We start from the raw sequence: 23,599 nt of genomic DNA on the forward strand, positions 1-23,599 counted from the left end.
CGAGAGACCCAGCACCGGCGCTTCTGGGCAGCCCTCGCAGGCAGCCTGGAATATCGAGAGCAGAGAAAGAGATACCATTCCTCATTCATCCTAACTTCCAGGTACAGAACTGAATAACCCCTCACAGAGAATTCTTTAGTTATTCACTTGGCAAAAACAAACTTAACTTAAACTGTAACTTTCTATTCCCGCCCACGCATTAGACTTAGGTCAGGTACACGGGTAGGCGTATTTAGAAACACCAGTTGAGTACGTTTAGTCAAATGTATATATGCATGTAAATATATTTTAATCATTTCAAACATCATATGGCTCAGAAACCATATCAATGTTTTTACAGTATTATTTTATACTATTGCTTTTAATGTATGCACTTTACTTAACTATAAGTATTGCAATAATATCGATCCATTTCTCTTGTACGAGAAACGAGACTGATCAATAAATAACACCTTTTTATTGAACACGCCCGTCTCTTCCTTTTCTCTACAATCTGATGAGACTAAGAATGCACGTACTGACTGAGTAAAATAATTGCCTTGTGCTCACACGACTCTTGAGATTGACTCTTGATTAGGGGAGAGCAAAGTTGTCATGTTCTATGGTTGTCAGAAACTAAATCCCTTCTTGTCTAATCAGGGAAGTTAATTCCTCCTTGAACATTCGAGAAAGTTTCTAGCGAACTCTGAGCTACGCTGGCAAACCCAAAACTTAAGTCTAGTATCGACAGTAGTAGACCTAGTTAACGTCTGGCCTAGGCCTTTACTGCTGTAGGTATTATTCCAATGCGCAGAGCCTATTGGGAAGATAGGAGCTACACTACAAAGTACTCCCCCCCCCAACCCTGCACTACTTTCAGAAGAGGGCCATCAATGAGGAATGCATTGGTAAGTTTGAGCCCAGAGGTAGTAAACAAAAGTAATTGGCTGTCTGCAAAGAGAGGATTTTTTAAGTGTATATCATGCAGAGCATGCAAATTCGGGATTAACACTAGTGAATACCAATCTATACTCCATTCTACCCCAAGTAAGATTCAGGGATTTTACAAATTTTGGACTGACTATGTTGTATATGTACTACAATATACATGTAAACTGAAGTATGTTGGTAGCACGAAATTGTCCGAATCTTACAACACATAAGAGCTATTGTAAACTCAGATGAGAACTACCCTGTAGCTCGTCATTTTAAGCTTGTGCATGCTAAATATCTGAATGATCCGAACTATTTTATCATTGACTCTGTACCCAAAAACATCAGGGGAGGAAACAGAGACAACCAACTTAGACAATTGGAGTCTAAATACATTCTAATGTTAGACTCAAGAATCCCTAATGGGCTGAATATGGGGGAAGACCTTCGAAATTTTCTGTAAATATGGGCCACGTATAAGAATGTACAGATTAAGAACATTTACAATAATTTCATACTTAGTTTTCTGACATGTATATATATTAATTAGTTACAATGACTGATTAAATTCAAGTTTACTATGAATTGTCCATATGTGCACTAGCACTTTATTCTCTTCAGGATCATCAGTATTTGAGCAATTTAAGTCCATGGTTTCTCTTAGAAGTTTTTTATATATATTTTTTAACACACTTTAATACTATGCATCCTGGGATTCAAAGATATGATTGTTAATATCATGTTTTTTCCTTGATATTTGGCATAAATTTTGCACTTTGGAATATTCGTATTTTGCACTAGCACTTTTCATAGGAGTTAATTGCATACTATGGGTGGAACAGACATTAACTTTTTGTGTATATAAATGTATTTTTTCCTGCAGGGTTCCATCATTTATGGCCACTTGGCCATTATGTCATAAAATGGTTCTAAAATATTTACAACAATATGAATTAACTCTGATTTTACAGTTTCAAATATTGTTTGTTGTATATAGTAAATATTTTAATCGTAATTTATATACTTGTTCTTAATAGCATATTTACATGTTTTTAGGCTAGTATTTACGATTTACCGTGTGGTTTGAATCCAGGATCCAATGTTATTGCAATAGTATTTTGTCTGTTTTTACTTGTGGGGCAATTTAGCCTAACCAGGAAGTGTGTGTATATAAACTGAGCACTACATCCTGGGCGTTATGTGATCAAGGCTGCCTGTGTGCGGCCGAAACGCGTCATGCTGACGAACGCCATAATGGAATAAAGATTCATGCACTGATTCAATGGTTGGAGCTCATTTGTGGTCTGTACCTGTCTCAGGCGTCTGAGGATTCCCAGGATTCAGGACTTGTTCTTTTTTATTTATATACACATATATGTATATTTATGTATGTGTATATATATATATTCGCTGAAAAAAACACAGGTTTCAGGGACATTATAGTTGTCTGACATTTCACTCATACAAAACCAGAGAAATTCAGCTGTTATAGTTAGCTGAGCTAATTAAAACTTGCGCTTCGCAATGCACTGCAGATTACGTCACATATAACATCACTCATGACATGGTGAGTGACATCATTGATGGCATCACTGACATCACTGATGACATCTCTGATGACATCATTACATAATCTCTGATGCACCTACTCACACCCCAATATAACCTATCAAACACCCACTCCAAATTTCAGACTAACTTTCTTGAGACCATTGACACATCAATACTAGTATGTACATATCCACTCACTGATTCATAGGTCTACATACACATCCACTCACTCGCCCATACAGGCACTCATACAGCCAGTCACTCACCAATACAGCCGCTTAGATATCCACTGATATACACACACAACCATTCATATACCATCGGTCACCCATAGAGCTACTCATACACCTACTCACTGACCCAAACACCTAATCATATAGCAACTTACTCACTCATACAGAAACAAACACACACACACCTTACTCATACAGATACTAACAATTACATACTGTCCATACAGTCACTGACACAAGCAAACACTCACCCATAGACACTCTCACAATCACACGCTCACACTTACAGTCACTTATATACTCCAACACTCACATATACTGCCTTTCACATATGCAGTTAATCACCCATGTACCACTGAGACATCCATTCACTCACTGACACAGCCTTACACACACTCACTCGCCTATACAGTCCCTCACAGATGCACTCATGAAACCATACAGCCAGGGATTCACCTACTCATACATCCAAGCAATGAGTCACATACCCCCTCACCCACCCACACAGACACTCAGGCACCCATAACGGTACTCAGATAACTAATCAATAACCCATTTAGACGCTTATGTATCTACTCACCAACCCATGCAGCCACTTACACACCAACTGACAAACTGATACACACATTCACACAAATTCGTCACTCACCCATACAATCACTAAGACATGTTTAATCACTCACTTATAGAGTCAGTCATGCACCCACTAAATCACCCATACAGACACTCATACACCCTCTCATTCTTTAATACACCTTGATGTATTTATATGTATATAACATTCCTAAACTTGTAGAAGCCCTCAGACTGGATGATACCCTCAGTGATGTCATTTGAGATGTCATTAGTGAGGTCACTCACCATGTCATAAGTGATGTAATATATGAGGTATTCACCAGTGCTTTGCGGGGGCACGAGTCATTATAATTAGCTCAGCTAACTATGATGGCTGAGCTTCTCTGATTTTCTATGACTGAAATGTCAGCCTAACTATAACATCCCTGAAACCTGTGTTTTTTTCAGTACATTTCTAAGGTTTCTAAATGCTAATTACTAACTATAATGTCCCTGAAACCTCTGTTTTTTTCAGTGAATGTCTAAGGGTTTTTTAATGCTATTTTCTAACTGTGCCTACACAGGTAGGACATGCAGAAAGAGGTAGAAAGGTGCAGAAAGAAAAAAGTGAAGTACAGAAAGAGGCAGGAGAAGTGCAGAAAGAGAAGAACGGTACAGAAAGAAGCACGAGAAATGCAGAAAGAAGTAACAGAGGTGCAGAAAGAGGCCTACTTCGACTGTACCTTCCCACAGACTTATACATGGTAGACTAATCATTAATCCTTCTCCCAAGATGTCTTAAACCTAAATTTTCTCTTTAAGGCTCACAATTCATCGACTGCTCAGGCTATTAGGCGTACCAAATGTAAAACAGCAATCCTAACCATATCACTGTTGTAAGTCTCACCAAGTTTGTGAAGGTATACATGGGTGAGTCTGTGCTTTTACCTAGTAACATGTTACATTAAAAAACATACAAATACTTGAATACCTGTGTTTCGAACAGCATAATCTGTAAATTTGTGTACAAGAAGGTGTATGTATTTCTTTCTGCTCATAATGCAGGGTACATGGGTATTCAAGAGTATATTTGAGGGGCTCTATAAGACAAACAGACGTTAGACATGTCTACCTGTGCAACCGAATGACAGAACAGTACTGAGAAGATTTGAACACCTGTAGGAAAAGCTACCCCCTTTTAAGCTACCATCTTCAGATGCAAAACACATGTGAGGATACATGTACAAGTAGACATATACCTCAGTCCAGAGAGCATGCAGACCTTTAGCCTTGACAGCTTTCACTTCCTTTTGGGTACAGAAAGAAGCAACAGAAGTGCATAAAGAAGCAACAAAGTGTAGAAAGAGGAAGAAAGGTGCAGAAAGAGGCAACAGAGGTGCAGAAAGAGGCAAGAGAAGTGAAGAAAGGTGTATGTCTTGAGTACAAATACGTTACACATTGCCTTTGGGATAGGCCTGTCTGCTCGTGCCAAGCTACCCAGGGGGTGAGCAGAGGTTATTTAAAGTATGTATCCCCCTTTCCCTGGCTAGAAGCAAGGGTTCCTATTCGAACAAATGTACCTACCTCTGCCAACTAGAGACCCCCATTTCTAACAGACATGCATACTAAAAGTCACCTTTCTGCATGGTCTCCCCAGATATTTAATTTTGTTTTTATGTTTATGGATTTGCTGTTATTTTTAACTCCAGGCACTGGAAGGCTGATAAATAGCAGTCTCAGTGTCAGGATTCTGACATGGTGAAAATGTGCTAAACACGATTGAAATAACTGAATTTTAGGCAAGACCAAAATATTATGGTGAAAAAAATAAACAAGAGGAATAAACTCCGGTTTTCAAACATGGGTTGTGGTGTGCAATTACACCAACCACATGAGTGAATTGAAACGCATGATATCATGACTCTCTTTGTAGTCATGAACTGCTGTAACTAAGAGATGCACACAGTAGATGTCAAAGTAATCCCTTGGGCTTATGGACCCCTTATTTTAGCATTTGCTAAGTCACCCATAAGTACACCCTGCTGCCCACAAGGGTTTGGTGCATAATTTGCAAACACAGGGCAAACAAGAAATGGATTTATCATACTTTTAAAGTATCAAGATTCAACGTGCTATTTCACTGTATAGGCTACAGCAGACATTTTCCATTGTAAAAGCTGCCAAGGAATAAAAGTCATATTTTCACTCGGATAGTTTCGGTAAGCATTGCATCCATCACTATTTTGTATACTTATTGTATTACCCTAAGTGTGAAGGGTAAGCCCAGATGTGGCATGGCAACTCCACTGGACTTTTCTCATAAGGAGCCGGGGTAAGGCTGATTTGCATATGGCTGAGTCCTAAGTAAGTTGACATGGTGGGTGATAAAAGATGGATTGGGATGAGGCCGGCGCAGGATCAAATCTGTAATTCCACCCTTCACTATGTGTTTTGATGCTGTTTGGAAAGGACTCAGTCATGATGGTCTTGCAGAATTCCACTTTCTGAGACTGGAATGTCAAGAAATATCTCACATCACCCTATCAATTAAAACAGGAATCATTTGACCTTAAATCCATGTTATTTAAAAGTCTATTTTTATATCTATGAATACGAGGATGACACACCTACAACTGCCATAACATACAGATGGACTAATTAATTTGAATAACTGGTTTTGGTGTGTGCTAAAATGCTGACTATCTTTTCTGTGAATTATTCTCCTAAAATTACTTTTTGAATTTGAAAAAACTGGGGTATAAAAAAAGACATGCATATAGATTAAAAGTATTTGCATTTTTTGCTTCCGTCACAGAGTACACCTTTTTTAATTAAGCATTGATTTTTCTATACATTAATGCTGCATATAAATATGTGAGAAGGCTGCGTTTACATAAATCAACCTAGAATGTTTTATAAATATTATTGTTAATTACTTCTTCAGGAGTTCATTATACATTTCATTTATTCATACCCAATCTAATGAGGGATTACTGGGTCGCCCTATCGTGTATTTATTATGAAACATATACCAGTCATTTTGCAAAGAAAGTGTGTCACTATTTCACGAGCACTACCAAAAGTACATTATGTAAGATATGTCTTCAAATGATATTGTTCACAGCCCACCTTACCACAACTCCAATGACAAGAGTCACCAGCATCCTTACTAACTTGATTCAATGTAATCATTTTTAGTAGATTATAACAGAATCAATTGTGATTGCTCAACTGTAAGAGGATCTTAGGTCTATCAATTTGCTATCAGATTTTAAATCTAGTTTGTGTCCTTGTCGAAGAACAAAATAGTTGTGTGCTGAAGACCCACACACCCTGGTGGATCTGAGTACGTTTATGTCTGACACGGCACTGTTACCTCCCGTATACAGAATGTGAACATCTGACTAACATCTAATTAATTGAACTAAAATTCAGGTAAAACTGAGCTGCAATTGTTGGGGATAGACCAACTCACATCACTGTCATCTGACTGACCATCAACATGGTATACTCTCCCATCTACAGTTCAATTAGTTAGGAACTTGGGAATCATCTTTGATTCCAAGGTCTTTTTAAACCATCTGATTTCTATCTCTGTGAACAATTTAATTATTTTTATTTATTTTGAAAGTTTTGTAGAGCGTGAACAAGATCCTGGCGGATATCAGAGCACTATACAATCAATAAATGTTACTTATACATCAAAAAAAGAAGAGTGAATCAAAACATATGTACAGGAGTGTATTGTAAAAAGCAAACAAAGTAATAAGCGATATACAGTCTGTCTCGTAGTGTGAGATCGAGGGACGATGTAATGCAAAGGTTGCTTACAAGGGTCTTTATCCCGTTCAGGTTGAGGATTCCAATGGACCATTATCATGTGAATTTGGCCATGAGGATGGCTTTTACTTCCTTTTTAAATGAGGCAGTGGAAGGATTGAGTCTGGTTTCTGGGGTAAGGCATTCCAAATTCTAGGTGCCATCCCAGATAAGGTTTGGTTATATGTTTTTTTCTTATTGAACTTTTGTGGTTTCAGTAGTAGTTTTTCTGCATTTCTTGAGGGTCTGATCCCACCCGAGATTGTCAGCTTCTGTGCCAAGTAGCTGGGTGCATTGTGATGCATGGCTTTGTGTGTCATGCATGCTATTTCCAGATGAATTCTGGCTTCCAAGGGCAGCCAGTTCAAGGATTGTGGTTCCGCGGAAATGTGGGAACTTCGTTTAGAACCAGTTATGAGTCTTACAGCTGCATTGATTGAGGCTCGTAATCGAGCCATCAAAGCTTTGGGTAGGCCGCATATAGAGACACATCCGTATTCTACTCTAGGAATAATTAGAGCTTCTACTGCTTGCTTAAAGTCATTGTGTGGTAGGAAGGGTTTCAGTTTCCACAGTGTGTGTATCTGGAAGTTTGCTCCCCTTGTAGCACTGCTGATATGTTTTTGCCTGTTAAGGTTGCTGTCCAATGTTATTCCTAGTGACTTCGCTGAGTCCACAATGGTGGGTTAAACGTTGAGTGCCGTAATGTGTTTGATCCAATCTTACATTTTGGGGATTTGTGCAGGTGGAGCTATAAGAAGGAATTCAGTCTTTAGGGCATTCAGTTTGAGATGATTTTCTAACAGCCAGGCATGGGTATTTCTAAGCGTTGTATTAAGCAATTTGATGTTCTCTAGGGTGTGGATCTTAAGGTATCGCTGTGTGTCGTCTGCGTACATGTGATATTGCCCGTTAGAGACTTGTAGAATTTCGGTGAGTAGTTCCATGAAATGATTAAACAGTGTAGGGGATAGTGAGGACCCTTGTGGGACTCCCACAGTCACTGGGACTGGCTTGGACAGAGATTTATTGACTTTGAATTGTTGTGTCCAATTTTGGAAAAATAAGGTAAACCAACTTAGTACTGCCCCTGAAAGACCCATTTTGTGTTCCAGGAGGTTTAGCAGGTTCTCATGTTTGACCGTATCAAATGCTGAGGAGAGGTCTAGAAGGATGAGTAAACAGGAACCATTTTGATCGAGGATTTGCAGTGCATCATCAGTTATGTGTGTCTTGGCTGATTCTGTGCTATGACCTGCCCAGAAGACTGATTGGTGTTTGTTAAGGAGGTCAAAGTGATCGATATGCTTTGTTAGTTGTAGATGCACACATTTTTCCAGGAGCTTCGCCAAGGTGGGAATATTGGAGATAGGACGATAGTTGTTTAGGTCCATAGGGTCGGCCGTGGGCTTCTTTAGTATGGGTGATACTTGGCCTACTTTGAGGCAATCTGGAATGCAACCTTGTTGAAGTGAACCGTTTATGATCTTGGACCAGAGAGGTAGAAGCAGAGGAGTTAGGTATTTGACTGTATTTGCAGGAAGCGGGTCAGTGAAGTGATTGGCCGGGTTCAGGACACTGAGAATTTTGCCAGTATTTTCTTCGGCTGCAACATTTTTTCGGTTAGGCTTTGATGTGAGTTGGCATGGTGCAGTTGGGAGTGCTGGGGGGGTTTGTGGATGCGGTATCACGTGTAAGGTTAGATGAATTAGGAGGTCGTTCTTGATGGTGTCTGTCTTCAGAGTGAAGAAGGTGGAGAACTCTTCGCAGTTTGGATGCAGGCACGTTATGTCTTGTGGAACATGAGGTGCCTCCTTAGATTGGGTTTTGATAAGTTTGAAACGTTTTTGGGTACGATTTCTTGCCTGGTCAAGTTGTAGTCTGAAAAAGTCGGCTTTGGTGCGCTTGATCTTTTGGAAATATGCATTTCTCTTTGTTCTGAGAATCTTGAGGTGATTGGCGGATGGCAACAAACTGAAAGCACGTTCAGAAGTTCTGAGGGAACGCCTGTCCTCATTGAGTATTCCGTTGTACCATGGTTTGGAATCTTTTATAGAGGGTCTTTTTAATTGAAGAGGAGCGATCTCATTTATTATCGAGGTCATGGCAGAGAGGTAATGACTGGTGAGATCATGTACATCGGAAGACCGGGCAGGGGGTAACAATCGGTTGTAACTGGAGGATGGCAGAGTGTTGGGGTTGATTTTCTTCAAGTCTCTTTTCCACACTTTTGGTCTTATGGATTGAGCTGAATTCAGTTTCACAGTTTCCTTAATGGCGAAGGTGATATTGTGATTGTCTGACCAATCACATGGTTGGATCGACTCTAGTTGAATGGGGTCTCTTTTAGAGATTATTAGGTCCAGGATCGAACCTTTATTGTGAGTGCAGGAGTTGCAGAATTGGGTTAGGTCTAGGTCAACTAGGAAGTTATTGAGACTGTTAAACACTGTATCATTGTGATCATCCCAGTGGAGATTGAAGTCTCCAAAAAATGTTTGAGTATTTGATCGCCCCGTGTTCGAGGATACCATGTCCATGAAGTGTTCGATGAAAGTGAGGTTTCCGCCTGGTGGGTGATAGATGATGTGCTGAGAGCAGATAGGTTTGCCATTACTGGTGATGTCAAGGCATATGTATTCACAGGACGGGAATGCAGGGGAAATGGCTCTGTTTACTGAAATATTGCTACAATGTATGCAGGCGATACCTCCCCCGACTGATCAATTCTGTCTAGTCTGATGATGTTGTAATTAGGTGGTACTAGAATGTCAATGATTGGTGTGGAGGATTCCTTTAGCCAGGTTTCAGTTAGCATTATCATGTCTGGTTCTTGTGTGAGGATGAGATCGGCTATGTCTGCTGCATGTCTGAAGGCCGATCTGCAGTTTAGGAGTTGGCATTTAAGTTTGGGCGAGATGAGGATTGAGGAAGGTTCCTGGTTGATTGGGACTCTTCTGAGGTTATTGTCTATGACTCCTCTAGTGTTTGTTTTAGTGGTTCTATGTGGGTTGGGGGGATAGTAGGGATCAGCGATGAGGCGGGAATGAGTGGTTTCATGGGGGTAGGTTCATATGAACGCACCAGAGAGAGTAAATCATTCTCCGAGAGCAGATTGGAGCTTCTGATTGGTCGGGAAGTTATTAAAGGAGGGGATTGAGGGCCAGGTGGGGCAATGGAGATTCGTGTTGGTTGTTTATTGGTTTCTTGACCAGCTAGATTTGATGTGTCTTGTAGCTCTAGCTCCCCAAAACTGTCTCGAAAAATGATCATTGAGAGCTTAGAGTTCTTTTATTTGATTTAATGAGATCATGATCTCATCAAGTCTGGGGTTTTGTGCGGGTACGAGTGGGGTATGTGGCTGTGTTATGGGCGTGGATGTAGATGCATGCAATGAAGTCTGGCCTGGTGTGAGGTTTGTGCCGGGTGTGAGTGGGGTTGGGAGGGGTGTAATTGTGTGGGATGAGTGGGCTATCGGGGTGGATACGAGAGGAGTATGGGGCTGTGTTATGGGTGTCGGTGCATGCAGTGAAGTCTGGTCTGGTATGTGGTTTGGGGCAACTGTGCATGGGGAAGGGGAGTGCTGTGGGTGTGAGTATGTGTGATGGGTGGGCTGTGGGGGTGGATGGCTGGGATGTGGGTGTAGGAAGAATTGTGGATGTGGGAAGGTGGACTGTGGGGGGGGATGGGTGAGATGTAGGTTTAGGTAGAGAACTTGGGGCCAAGGTGTTATCGGAGAGCCGCATGTCTTCTATGTGGTAGTGGGGTGTCTTATTATGTCTTAACATCTGAAGTACAGGTGATGGTCTAGGTTGGGGGGAGTGCTTACTATGAGTGTCTATGTTCAGCAAGGTTGAAGTGGCCTGCGTGTTAGTGATGGAAGGTAGGGGGTTAGCCAAAGGGGCCTCTGATATTGTAGGTAAGGGGTGTTCGATATTTACTGGGGGTGCATATGAAGCTGTAGCTATGTTGGGTAGGTGAGTTGTGTGGATTTCGGGCATAAGGGTGATGGAATGTGTCTCCATTGAGATTATTGGAGGGTGTAGTGGAGATAAGGGGTTGTCGGGTGGGTTTGGTGAGGTGGTTTGAGGTGTGTTAGTGTAGGGGTTGCCAGGGGGGAGTGGCATATGGGTCATATGCTGGTAATGGTCGGAAAGGGGTGTTGTTGTTGATGGCATGGGTGAACCGTGTGCTATTGTGAATATTAGCGAAGGGAGTAGTCTGAGTGGCCGTTTGGGGTTTTGACAATTGCTCTTTGATAATAGGGAAGATGTTATCTAGGAGGTTTAGATTACGATCTGTGGATTGCATGAGGATGGTTCCATTATTATATATGGTGATGGTTGCAGTCGCTTGGAAAAGTTGGGAGGGGGCAATATAGATAACTAGGCCATGGGCGGTTTTCCTGGTGGAAGAGATTGTAAATAGGGTTAGGAGTGCATTCCACCATTGCGCTCTTCGTTTCGTGTAGAAAATGATGTCATTGGTTGTGTGTTCATTGTGTATTGAGAAGTAGGGATCTGCGATGGGTGTTTCAGGGTGGTGTTTTATAAGATTGTGTTTAAAACGTTTAGATGCGTTTTTAGAGAGTTCCGGGGGTAAATGATGGAGTAGGTGTGTGAGCCTTTGAGCTCCATGATATGATCGATACAGTTGGTGATGTGTTCGGGGGCGCGAGATGTAAGTGGATCTCGGTTAGCAGTCAGTGCTATGCGGTGTGGGGTCGGGTTTAGGGAGGTGGGTAAGGGGGGATTTGTGGGGTGGGGCTTAGGGGGGATGATTGGTGTGGGGGCAGGTGTCGACTGTAGTGGTTGTTAGGTAATACTTTGGGTGGGCAAGAGGGATGATCAAAAATCCCCTAGACTGTGCTATTGGCGTCTCGTGAGAAGTATGCTAAGGGAAGGGTTAGGCGAAGGGCCGAGGGGTGTAGTGGTGGTGGGCAAAAAATGTATAGTATTGGATTGTGAGGTCTGTTGGTGGAATTTGGGTTAGAAGAGTTACATGTAAATTCTGACAAGCGGTTCTTGGGTAAGGAGGTCAGAGGACGTAGGATGTATGATGTATCCCTGTAGTGGAGCCATTCAATATGGCCGCCTCCTTTGGACAGAATCTCATAGGCAGCTGTTCAGTCCTATTTCTTTATACATTAACTGTGGGCTGTTGTGGTCCTGTTTCCCTTTCCATGTATTTTGCTTTTAGTTTTACATCAGTTGTTGTAAATTGGACCCATATTGGGGGGTGTGCTTCTTCCCCTCGTTGTTAGGGAGATCAGCCATTGTGCTCATCTTTATCTCCGAGCTGTCCTGTCAGCCATTTTAGTGTGTCATTGGTAATGAACAGAGAGTTATTATCTCATGTATAAAACAAGCGAGATGTGATGTTGTTGCATTTACGATGTTGCCAGCTCAAATACTGATCAGCCCCTGCCTGCTAACAGGCTCTATGTTGACGAGGTCCCAGCTCTCTGCTGTATCACCTCGGGGCATCCCGAAAGGGCCATAAACATTTTGGTCAGCTGTGCGCTCTCTGCGCTGTCCTGTATTGAACCGAGGGGGGCGGGCCAGATAGTGGCTTCCTCCACAACAGTGGGAACGTCACCCGGTCTAGCCCCTAATCTCAACCTCCCAGTCGCATTGTATACTTTGGGTTCCAGCCGCATACATACTCCCGGGGGTCGGCGCCCGTCTGTAAGATACAGTCTATTTCGCTCTACTATAGTCTGTGAAGAGACCGTAGTGTACATACTCGCGGGCAGCCCTCATCTTATTTGTTGTCCGCAGTCTCTTCTACACTTTCAGTCAGCTGTGAGGCTGTTTGCGGGCCCTGCTTCTTCATCCCCGTCGGTCGGCTGCAGCTCTGTGTGGCAGGCCAGGACGTCCGCCTCTCACTCGTCCGGGGCAGCCCGCAGCCATTCACCACTCAGCCCGCTGCCTCGTCAAGGGGACAGGGGCCCTCTGGGGATCGTCTAAACCCCTAGCTCTGTCCTCCTTGTAAGAGTTCCGCTGCTTTGCCCTCAAAACAGCGGATGGCCAACTCCGGTCATATCGCCGGGCGCGATGATCGACACTCCACTCGCCGGCAGTCTCTCCGTTTACAATGAAGGAGGATATCCAGGTGAGCAGCGCTTTCCGTCTTGAATCCTGTTACGCTTGTGATTAAGCTTATGATTTCATAACAGTTACATGCATGCCACTAGCAGGGATATTCCGACCATGGGATTCCCAAGTGCACGGAGCTCTTTCACAGAGCTCCGTTCAAAAGTTAGTTCCTTTATGGGCCAATCATCTTTAATTTAGTTTATCCAATCAGTGGTCCCTTTTAAGGCTTTTTATTGTGCTCCTATTTAATTAAAACAGACACAGAAATACACAGAAATGATGCAAGCTGTGTGTTGTGATGAAAAAATTCCTTGTTTTATTATGGACATGTATCCCAGCTTTGATTGCTAAAACTGTAGTGATGTCTGTGTCCCCAATGCTGATCTTTCTTGTCATAGACAAACACAGCTCATGTGTGAGTGCGCCATAACATAGGCTTGTCTTACGGATTATGGTATTATTAGGGAAGGAGGGGCACCCAGAGCAATGTTCTCATAGTGATGAAAGGCTTCTGCCTGTACAAGGAGTTAAACAGCTCGAGTGCAGTGGTGGCAGCATACCATACAGTGATCAATAGGAATGTACAAGTCCTTTTCAGCTGTGCCACTGGAGTGAGGCTTACAGGCCCACTCATTTAAAGTTCCACTGCTGTGTGCTTTACTCACCATTGGCCTAAAACGGTTTGGTGTATAATGCTGTGCAGCACATGTGTGGTATCCATATGCCTTGTGAATCAGACAGGTCACAAGGGTACTGGGCACATCTTAGAAAGGAGATGAGACTGAGGAGAGAATAATAAGGAGCAGGGCTGAGGCCCTGGGTTAACCTTTTGATACCCATATTACTGTTGTTGACATCCAGGTATGGACCTCTAGTCACTCCCAGATCCTGTGTTGCAGGGCTATCAGATTTGGAGTTGCTCCTTCTGTGACTGTCTGCTTTCAGGACGAATAAGGAACTGAGCAGCAGGCACTTCACAAAGAAGCAAATCCCCCAAATAAACTTCAAAGACTCAGGGCCTGATTCCCAAAGGTAAAGTTAGACTAACTTTACTACTTTTCCGTATTCACAAAGGTATATTTTACTACAGGTAATTTTATTAGTAGTGACTTTATTAGTAGTAAAGTTACTGTTAGTAACTTACGTTGATGAATGGCAAAAAGTTGGACTGTTGGTCTAAGTTAGACTTTTGGTCTAACTTTACCTTTGTGAATCGGGCCTTGCAACTCAAAATCACAGTCTGAAAGACTTCTGTCTGTGAGTAGGACATGAGGCTAAGGCCTGCTAGTCTCTGGGCTTGGTGAGGGGTCATTTCCTAGGGAATCCAAGACTACCTGCTCTAGAGCCTTGAGCACCAGCTCTTGACTGCTTGCCAAGAGAAGCGTGCTCTGTGAGGAAGCGAAGAGGGTTGGAGGAAATGAGGGCATTAGAGATGTGACAATCCTGGTGCTGATCTTCAGTCACTGCTAAGGCCCACTAGGGTTAACACGAAAGCCTCTCTCCTCTAATAGTCCAGTCTGGAATAGCTAATTGCCTGTGTACAGGGAAGTCAGCTGCCCCTGCAAGCAGAGAAGGGCCACTATGAAGGGATGCCTGATCGTTTCTGCACGTAACAGCTCATTACCTACCTGTAGGCAGTATGAAAACTGCAACCTCCTATGCCAGGTGGGGCCACTGTGAAGAGTGCTGCCATGCAGAGTGGGCTGTAGCTCAAGGGCGGTGTTAAGGTGGAGACTGCATATCCCAGGTGGGGCCGCTGTGAAGATTGCAGCTGTGTTGAGTGGGTCATAACCTGTCTGCAGTCTTAGGTCAACGACCACGTATGCCGGGGGGCTGCCATGAAGCCTGTTGCTGTACCATTTGGGCTGGAGCTCATGCAGTGGAGGGATGGTGATTCCATATGCCAGAGTGGGCCGTCAGACCAAGCAAGAAGTGTGGACTGGTTAGGATTTTCATGGGAGGAGAGAGGCTGTTATGTTGACCCTAGCGGGCCTGAGCTGTGACTGAGGACCAGCACCATGATTGTCACATCTCCCCACTAGCAATGGGTAGAACCAAAGAATGCACCAAGTTTGGAGGGAGTCATGAGAGCCCCCAGCCACTGCGGCTGGGGGAACTTTAGAACAGGCCAAACGCAGCCCACCTGGACTAACTGAGAAAGATTTACCAGAGATAGCTGCTGCAGCTCGCCACCCACAGAGGGACGGGTTCATAGACTCTGGTCGCTCAGATACTGCTGGTGCAGTTAAGACTGATTTTGGGCGACCGGGCACTCCAGTGCATGGGAAGCAATATCTCTGCATGCTGACACTGGAGAACAGCTTGGTCTTCTGTTCCTACCTGCAGTGGGAGTAATGAGGTGATGCTGGGAGTGCTTGCTCCCCTGTGACACAGGCATGAGGGTGATAATGTGCAGAGCAAACTGATCCCTGACTCGGGTGATGTGGTCCACGAGGCAGATCAACACTTGTGCTGGCTCCCAAGGAGGTGAGGACCCCTGAAACTAGTAGTTGGCACGTAAAGCTGAGCCCCATGCATGCCCCCCTCCAACAAAGACATTAATTAGAGATGCACCGACCCCCAGGTCTTGGTCCACTTTAGGTGTAGTGTTAAGAATCTCATTGGAGCAGCACACACTCAATTTTCTTGCTGCTTTCTTTTTTAAGGGCACAAACTGCAAATAATCATATCTCTGGCTCTTGGGAGACATCCCTAGCCACCACAAGCAATTTACTCAGGCATCCTGGCAGCTAAAGGGTGCTTTGTGCGGGGAGGTGGATTTGTACTGCTCCTGGCGCTAGACCTGTCCTCCGCTTGGATCCTGGGGCCATTATCCTTCTGGTAGAGACATCTGGAGTAGCCCCTCTGCAACCAGCAAGCAGAATATTCTCCTTGCTGCACTCCCCAGGCCCCTGAATCTCTTGGATTCTTGAAGGGCACCTGCCAGTGGAATCCTGGTCCTGTTCACAGAAATCCTAATGGAACCATCTAGGTTCCCTCGGCAGGCCTTTCTCCCAAATGTTCCCCAGGGAACATAAGGGGATTATTTCTATTGGCCCAAGAGAGATCCAACTTAGTCTGGGGGTCAAGTCCTTAGTACAATGCATGCAGGGTATCAGGTGGCTTCTCTTACCATCTGAGCATCCCTTCACTGTCATTACTCCCAGGTGCCAGGCCAACAGTCTTCACCGCTGTCTCTCCCTTATGAAGGAGTTTTTAAGTGGAGGTGAAACATTTTAGGGACAATCACAACTGTCAAATCATGAGATGCCACTTCATCTCTGAACCCTTGACCCAACCATCCTACACAGCATCCTGAGACAATCTAAAATGGCAACTTCAAGTTGTCTGTGGAAAGAGCTCCACTGAGAGCTTCAGCTCCACTACTTGCAGAACCAACTGCCTCATTCATTCCCCTACAACTTCAAAGGCAAGCATCTCCTGTGTTGGCCCCAGATGTGTGGCCATCCTTTTTTGTCCCAGTGGGCTGGGCATGTCCCAGAAACTGGGTCAAGGTCTGTTGATTGCCCTATTGTCTGGAAAGGCCTTCTGGTGGGGAACAGAGTAATACATTGAGCACAGTAGGGAGGACAAAGGCCTGAAATCCGATTATAAGCTTAGCCACAGAAATATGACATACGTCAAGTTATATTCATTTAATCTGGATCCCACCTATGTCCAGTGGTTTTAATCTTAGAAAACCCTTCTGTCAGGGCCCATCAGGAGGTTCAATCCACCCCGGTGGCACTGTCCTTCCAGGGTGCAAAGATGCTGTTGATGATAAAGCATGTTTGTGAGGCTTCCTCTTCCATAAGAATGATATTTCCTCATGCTCTGACAGCAATTCTGTGAAGTTCACGTTATGGCCTTGACTTCCCCTCTCCCATTAGATGTTAAAAACAGATATATCACAACCATAAGGTGTGCATGTGGATTGTTAGGGACTGGAAAGTCTTACTTGGGGTGCATATTTTACTCCACTTTGTTACCACACTAGGGGCCAGATGTAGGTAATTTTTATTTACCGACCTCTTAAATACCGAGTCATACCGACTCGGTATTTAAGAGGTCGGAAAATAAAAATACCGAGATGTAGGTAATTGCAGATGTGCAATTACCGAATCGGAAACAGTCGGTAATTTCCGATGTGGTAAATACCGACCAGTCAATGCCCATGCATTCCTATGGGCTTTGAAGCCCATAGGATTGATTGGGCATATACCGGTCGGTATTTACCACATCGGAAAATACCGACTGTCACAAGGGTGCAGGGGGTGTCACTTTGACACCCTCTGGCACCCCCAAAAGAGGCTTGGGTGCCATGTGGCAGGCATACCTGCCCTAAGGGCAGGTCTGCCTGTCATATGGCATAGGTGTGCATGCACACATGTGCATGCACACCAGAAACGGTATTTTACCATCAAGTAGTATTTGATGGTAAAATACCGATGTTGTACTGCTTGTGGGACTCAGAAGAGTCCCACCTACATACCAATTGTCCGGAATCAGTAATGATACCGACTCGGTATTTTACATACTCGGTAAATTTACCTACCGGTAAATTTACCGAGTCTGTAAATTACAGGGACCTACATGTCAAATTGCTTTTACCGGGTGGTAACGGCCGAATTCGGCCGTTACCACCCGGTAAAAGCCTACCTACATCTGGCCCTAGATCTTGTAGGCCTACGTTGTGCAAACCTGTACTTTAGAACAGACTGTGACTATAATATGTACAGAGTAAAAAGACCACAGACCTCAATAAGAACTTCAGATCTAACAGAGGTCAATACCAATCTTTGCAGAGTCTCTTCTTTGCCAGGCAAGCTGTGCACGGATACCGGACTGCCAACAAGTGTAGTCTCACAAACGCTGCCTGCACATGTGCGCACATGCATGTGCACAATAGTTCATGTGTAACCCGTCCAGCCTTATTCTGGCGCCAAAGCAGCATGTCATGGCACCCGATTGAGGATTTTTTATTTTTCAAACAAAAACCAGCGATACAAGGAATTGTTTCTGAAAAGCAAACTAATGTCCCTGACAGGCAGACGGTTTTCTCCTTCCATATTACAGACATTGTACTCACATTCGTGCTCAGGTTCACTGCATCTTTAATAGCACTCCAGGGTAAAAACAAAACCCTTTGGAAATTCCAACATGAATAGGATGTCCCTCTGACATACATGGTCATAGATAGAACCTTTGGCAATAGGATGACGGGGTAGGGTGTCCAACTGTGAAGCCAGCTCAGGCTTCACCATCAGAATCCCAGTTGCTACCCGGTCTTTAAATGGTGCAAGAGAAGCACATTTTTGGTAGAGAGGGAGCTCTGATGATTCCTGGTGGTCTTGAAACTCTTCGAAACATTAAATGACCACCTAAGACTGCAATGTTTAAAAAGTTCTAAATACATTGTTTTTGAAATGTGTAATTTACCCAAAGAATATTTGTGAGTCAGCCATGGCAGTATTTTTTAAATTCTATTAAGAAATGACTTTTTTCTCATTTAAAACTCTTTTAAAATGTAAGGATAATCTTACTGCTGCCTCGTTGCAATTTTCCTTTAAATTCATTGTCTACCCTTGCAGATGGAACCTCTTTGAAAGCTCCAGTGTCTGGTAAGCATGTTATCAGACTGGTGTAAGGATTGCTATATTGTGCATGTACTCCCTTTGTCTTTTACTCCAAGGGGCAGATTTACAATAACTGGCACATTCCCAGGGATGCACCAGTTATTGTGCGCCGCAGCTCCACCACCCATGGTGCGCCACATTTACAATGCAGCGCACCGTGGGGCAAAACTGGCACAGATGCATGACGCATCTGTGCCGTAAAGGCGGCGTATTGCTGGAGTTGCATCGCAAGCGCGACACAGCTCCAGCAATGCTCTGTGGGGCCCTATCTGTCCAATGCTGCGTCAAGCCTTACGCCTGCTTCAAGCAGGCACAGGGTTTTGACGGAGCATTGGCCTAAATGTGACTGAGTGAAATGTTGTAGATTTCACTCAGCCACTTTTAGGAGGCGTTCCTGCGCAGGAACGCCCCCCCCCCTGCGCCGGAACGCTTCATTATGGCGCGGGGCTTTACAACGTGACGCATCTCCCAGATGCGTCACGTTGTAAATACCCCACACCATGGCGCATCTTTTGCGCCGTTGCTGCATCACAAAAGTGATGCAACGGCGGCGTAAAAGAGGCGCAAGGGGCTTCTAAATCTGCCCCTTAGTGTCTTTGTATTGGTGCAGTGTCAGGAATTGTGGTGCAAACTGATGCAAAGTCTTGAATTGGTTTTTATTTTCCAATGCATATCATTACTGTGCTTGAAAGTCGACCAAAAGTAACACAAAGTTGTACGTTGTGATTATTTGCACTACTCTGAGCGGTAAACATCCTGTACAATGAAACTTTTTCCACGCAGTACCTTTACAACGCAGGTATTACAACGCAAGTTGTTACAACGACTTGCGCTGGAGGATAGGGAATAGTTTAATTTACTATCCAAAACCTTCTCTACTATCCACGGGGACGGAGTTGGAATAGTAAATTTAACTATTCCACTGTCCAGCGCCCCCCAACGCAAGTCGTTGTAACGACTTGCGTTGTAAAACCTGCGTTGTAAAGGCATGCGTGGAAAAAGCATGCCTTGTAACGACATACATCCCTATGAGCTACTTTACTTTAAGTGGGAGTCAAATAAGATGACCATTGCATGCAACTAACCATGGATTTTGGCTCGATGCCCTATCTACTAAAAAAGGTAGTCAGGGCTCTGAATCAAAAATGTTAACCTTCTTGTGGCAAGCTTACAGCTTGAAAAATTTCTTCTATTCTCAAAGGTTTCTAGCTTTCTATATATCCTGGAAAGTACAAGACACATACAAAATTGGAACATTTTTAAACTATGTGTAAGCAAAGTATTGTGTACCCAAAAGGTATCCTTCCAGTACAAATCCTATTCGAAACGTAACACACATGGTGAAAATTGTGTGCATGGCTTAAGGCTGCAAAACGTGTACCAGTGCAGAGGGTGACAACAGCAGTGTCCCTTTCATGCAACGCAGCACAGCAAGTTTGATTTGTGTCCTACATTGCCTCATTTCTGTATACATCTGGCCCTTATAATTCAGTTTCGAATTCACTGCACTTTGCATGTTGGTGTTGAATTATTTTAGGATATTTTCCAAGCTTGATGCTACCTGGGCATTAGTAACACATGCATATACCTCAAATTACATTCCCTAGGCTTAAAAGAGCGCTGATTAGAGAACAATTAATCACCCAAGGAATTCAATCAGTGCTGTCCCTCTAAATAAACAAAGGATTAACTTATTACTGATCTTTCCTGTTAAATATCCACCTGACATGACATGTAACTCGGCCCTTTTTGGAATGAAAATGTTATTAGCAAACAACATCTAACTATTAGTTCAAATTTAAATTATGAACTGCCAATACTAATTCGAATTTAAATGCATCTTTGCCAGTAAAGTTAGTTAACATCAGAGTAGGGGTGGTGATCTTGTTTTTCAAAGAATATAAACCATGTTAGTTAACAGCAGTGGAAAACAGGTAAACAAGTGTTCACTGCCAGCAATGTTATTGAAAATAATTGCTTTAGGTGTATCGTTATCTTCGAAAATTAAACACCAGTATTAATCCGATGTCTACATTAAATTAAATATCTAAATATTTTTTACTCGATCTCACAGTTTTATAATGAGCAACTTATTTTGTATTTTTCTCTCTATGCAACGTTAAGGCTGGATTACGCTTAGGGACATTCGCTTTTAAGTTTCCTAGCCCTGTGTAGGTTAGACAAAACAGTACAATCCGATGTATAAAGTGCTCAGCTGCCATCTAGGTGCTGGAACCAAAAGAATTTCCCCAAAAAGACAATCGAAGGGTAAATAGCCAAGTCTCCAGTTGCATTTTGGGGCACATGCATAACGCCCGCATTTTGCGCTTCCCAAATAACGAGTTTTACTGATTCGCTATTTGGGAATTGCAAAATGCTATGCATGTAGGAATCACACAAAAATTGCAATTCCTACACATTTCTTATTTGTGACTCGCAAATCGCAAAGTGCAAATAAAGAATGGCTTTCCATTCATTCCTATGGAGCTTAAAGGCCTATAGGAATCAATGGTAATTGCATGTGCAATTTGCGAGTACCAAATAGGTACTCTCAAATTGCGCATGCAATTTCAAGGGTGCAAGGGTGCCAAAAGGACAATCTGATGCACCAATGAAAGTGCAATTAAAAAACATGTTTCCCACACACATGCCCCAAGTGCATGTTTGTGTGCAACATAGAACTTTGGAAGTTTTCGCAAATCACCATCAACTTTAAGCTAATGGTGATTTACTTTTCTTATAATCGAAATCGATATCTTTTTTGTTGAATTGTATTTAGGGAATCGCAATTAGCGATTTGCTAAATGTGATTGCAATTTAAGTAATCACAAAATGTGCGATTACTTAAATAGTGATTTTTGCACTTGGGATGATGCATCCCAAATGCAAAAATTGCGGTTGCAAAGAAAAAGGTTTTGCTAATCTGCCCCTTTGCGACTGCAAAAAACAATGATGCATGTGCCCCGTTATCCCCTCTTTAGTAAAAGAACGGCTGCCCCAAGCTTTGAGAGGTAACTTCGGGGTCTTCAAGAGTAAGGCTGAAAAAGAGCATGCTGCACAAACGCCTGCTTTAGTTTTTTAATTTCTCCAAGAACAAGTGTGCCACCAACCCTGGCAAAACTACATCAGCAACTGTCAGTGCTGGTTCAGCATAGTGACATCATTTTACATTCTATACTCCATTGACATCATGTTGCTAAACTACAGTACACACCCCACCCTAAACATTTAATATGCACCTTTGATATAACGAAGGCTTCTTCTGATCTAATAGAGCAGGATAGCATATAGTGGCAAAGCCACTCACATGGATACTCGGGGGCCCATTACGAAAAGAGTGAAAAACAGTTCCCAGTGCGTTGAAAGTTTATGTTTCTTAATAGGGAGCCTGTGAAGTTCTTCAAGACAAGATATTAATGAATCAGCCTGGTGAAGGCATTTTGAACAACTTGTAGGTTATCCAGTAAGCAACCAGTTAGGCCCAAGTACAAGGTGTTTACATAATCAAGTGTTGATGTAATAGACACATAAACAGTGTGTTTTTCAGGATTCGGATAGAACAAAATATATTATCTTCAAGGCATGAATCAATGAAAACAATGTCTGACCCACCAATAAAATTTGAGGTAGATAAAAAAGTCATAATAAAATTTTACCCCAAAATGTTTTAATACAAATGAAGGAAATGGGTTCAGGCCTAGTTTAGATGTCCACCAATTGTTGTGCTAGCCATTCTTGCTCTGGCCATTTTTAGAAGAATTACATCTCAAACAGTTAATATTAGTCCATTCCACCACCTTCAGTATGTATGCTCTCCAACTGTTGTGTTTTCACCCAGGGAAAAATTAAGCTGGAATCACCCAAATGTTAAGAGAAGGTGACAAATAAACATTAAATAATGTGAGGCTGGTTGAGCAACCCTGAGGAACCCCATACTTAATCAACGTTTAAGGGGAAGAAAAAGGTCCTAGCATGACTGCTTGCCCCTTGTCAGAAAGAAAGAACTGGATCCATTACAGGGCAGAACTCCTCGCCCTAGATCAGCCAGTCTGGACAGCAGTATCTGATGGGAGATGGTATTGAATGCTACTGAAAAATCCTAAAGGATAAGGGCGGCCACCTGACCTTGTCAACGAAAGCCTTTAATTGATTCAGAAACCTCTAGCACGGACATTTCAGTATTGTGTCTAGGGCGAAAACCAGATTGAGAAGGATGCATCAAATCGTGCTGTCCAACCACTGATTCAGCTGCTGATTAACTTATTTCTCAAGTATCTTAGAAGCAGCGGGCAGGAAGATGATGGCTCTAAAATTATACAGCTTAGACAGGTCAAGCACAGGTTTCTTAAGGAGAAGAATCATGGCTGCCTGTTTCCCATTCTTCGAAACTAAGCAAGAAGAAAGTGAGGCATTAAATATTTTATTAAAAACAATGTTAGACACCTGAAGGGCCAAAAAACTGGGTGGGCATAGGTAAACCGGAGAGCCAGAGTTGCACCGTAATATCACCTGCCTAGATTACTCTAAGGAGACCTGATGATAACAACTAAATAGAGAACAGGAGAATTATGGAAGTACTTGCATTGTTTCAGAGCCTACATCTAACTCTTTTTTAGAAAACCATTGTTGAATTTTGTCCACATTTTCTTCCAAAAAAGTCAACAGGCAATTGCACAACTCTTGAGTAGGTAGAAACTACAGTAAATCCTTTGGGCATTAGAAATGTTTTCACAACTTTGAAAGTTTCCCTTGGGGAATTGCTGGCTCCCTAATTTGAGCTCAGAAGAACTCGGCT

This window comes from Lissotriton helveticus, chromosome 11 (assembly GCF_964261635.1).
Source record: "Lissotriton helveticus chromosome 11, aLisHel1.1, whole genome shotgun sequence".
NCBI classification, from domain to species: domain Eukaryota; kingdom Metazoa; phylum Chordata; class Amphibia; order Caudata; family Salamandridae; genus Lissotriton; species Lissotriton helveticus.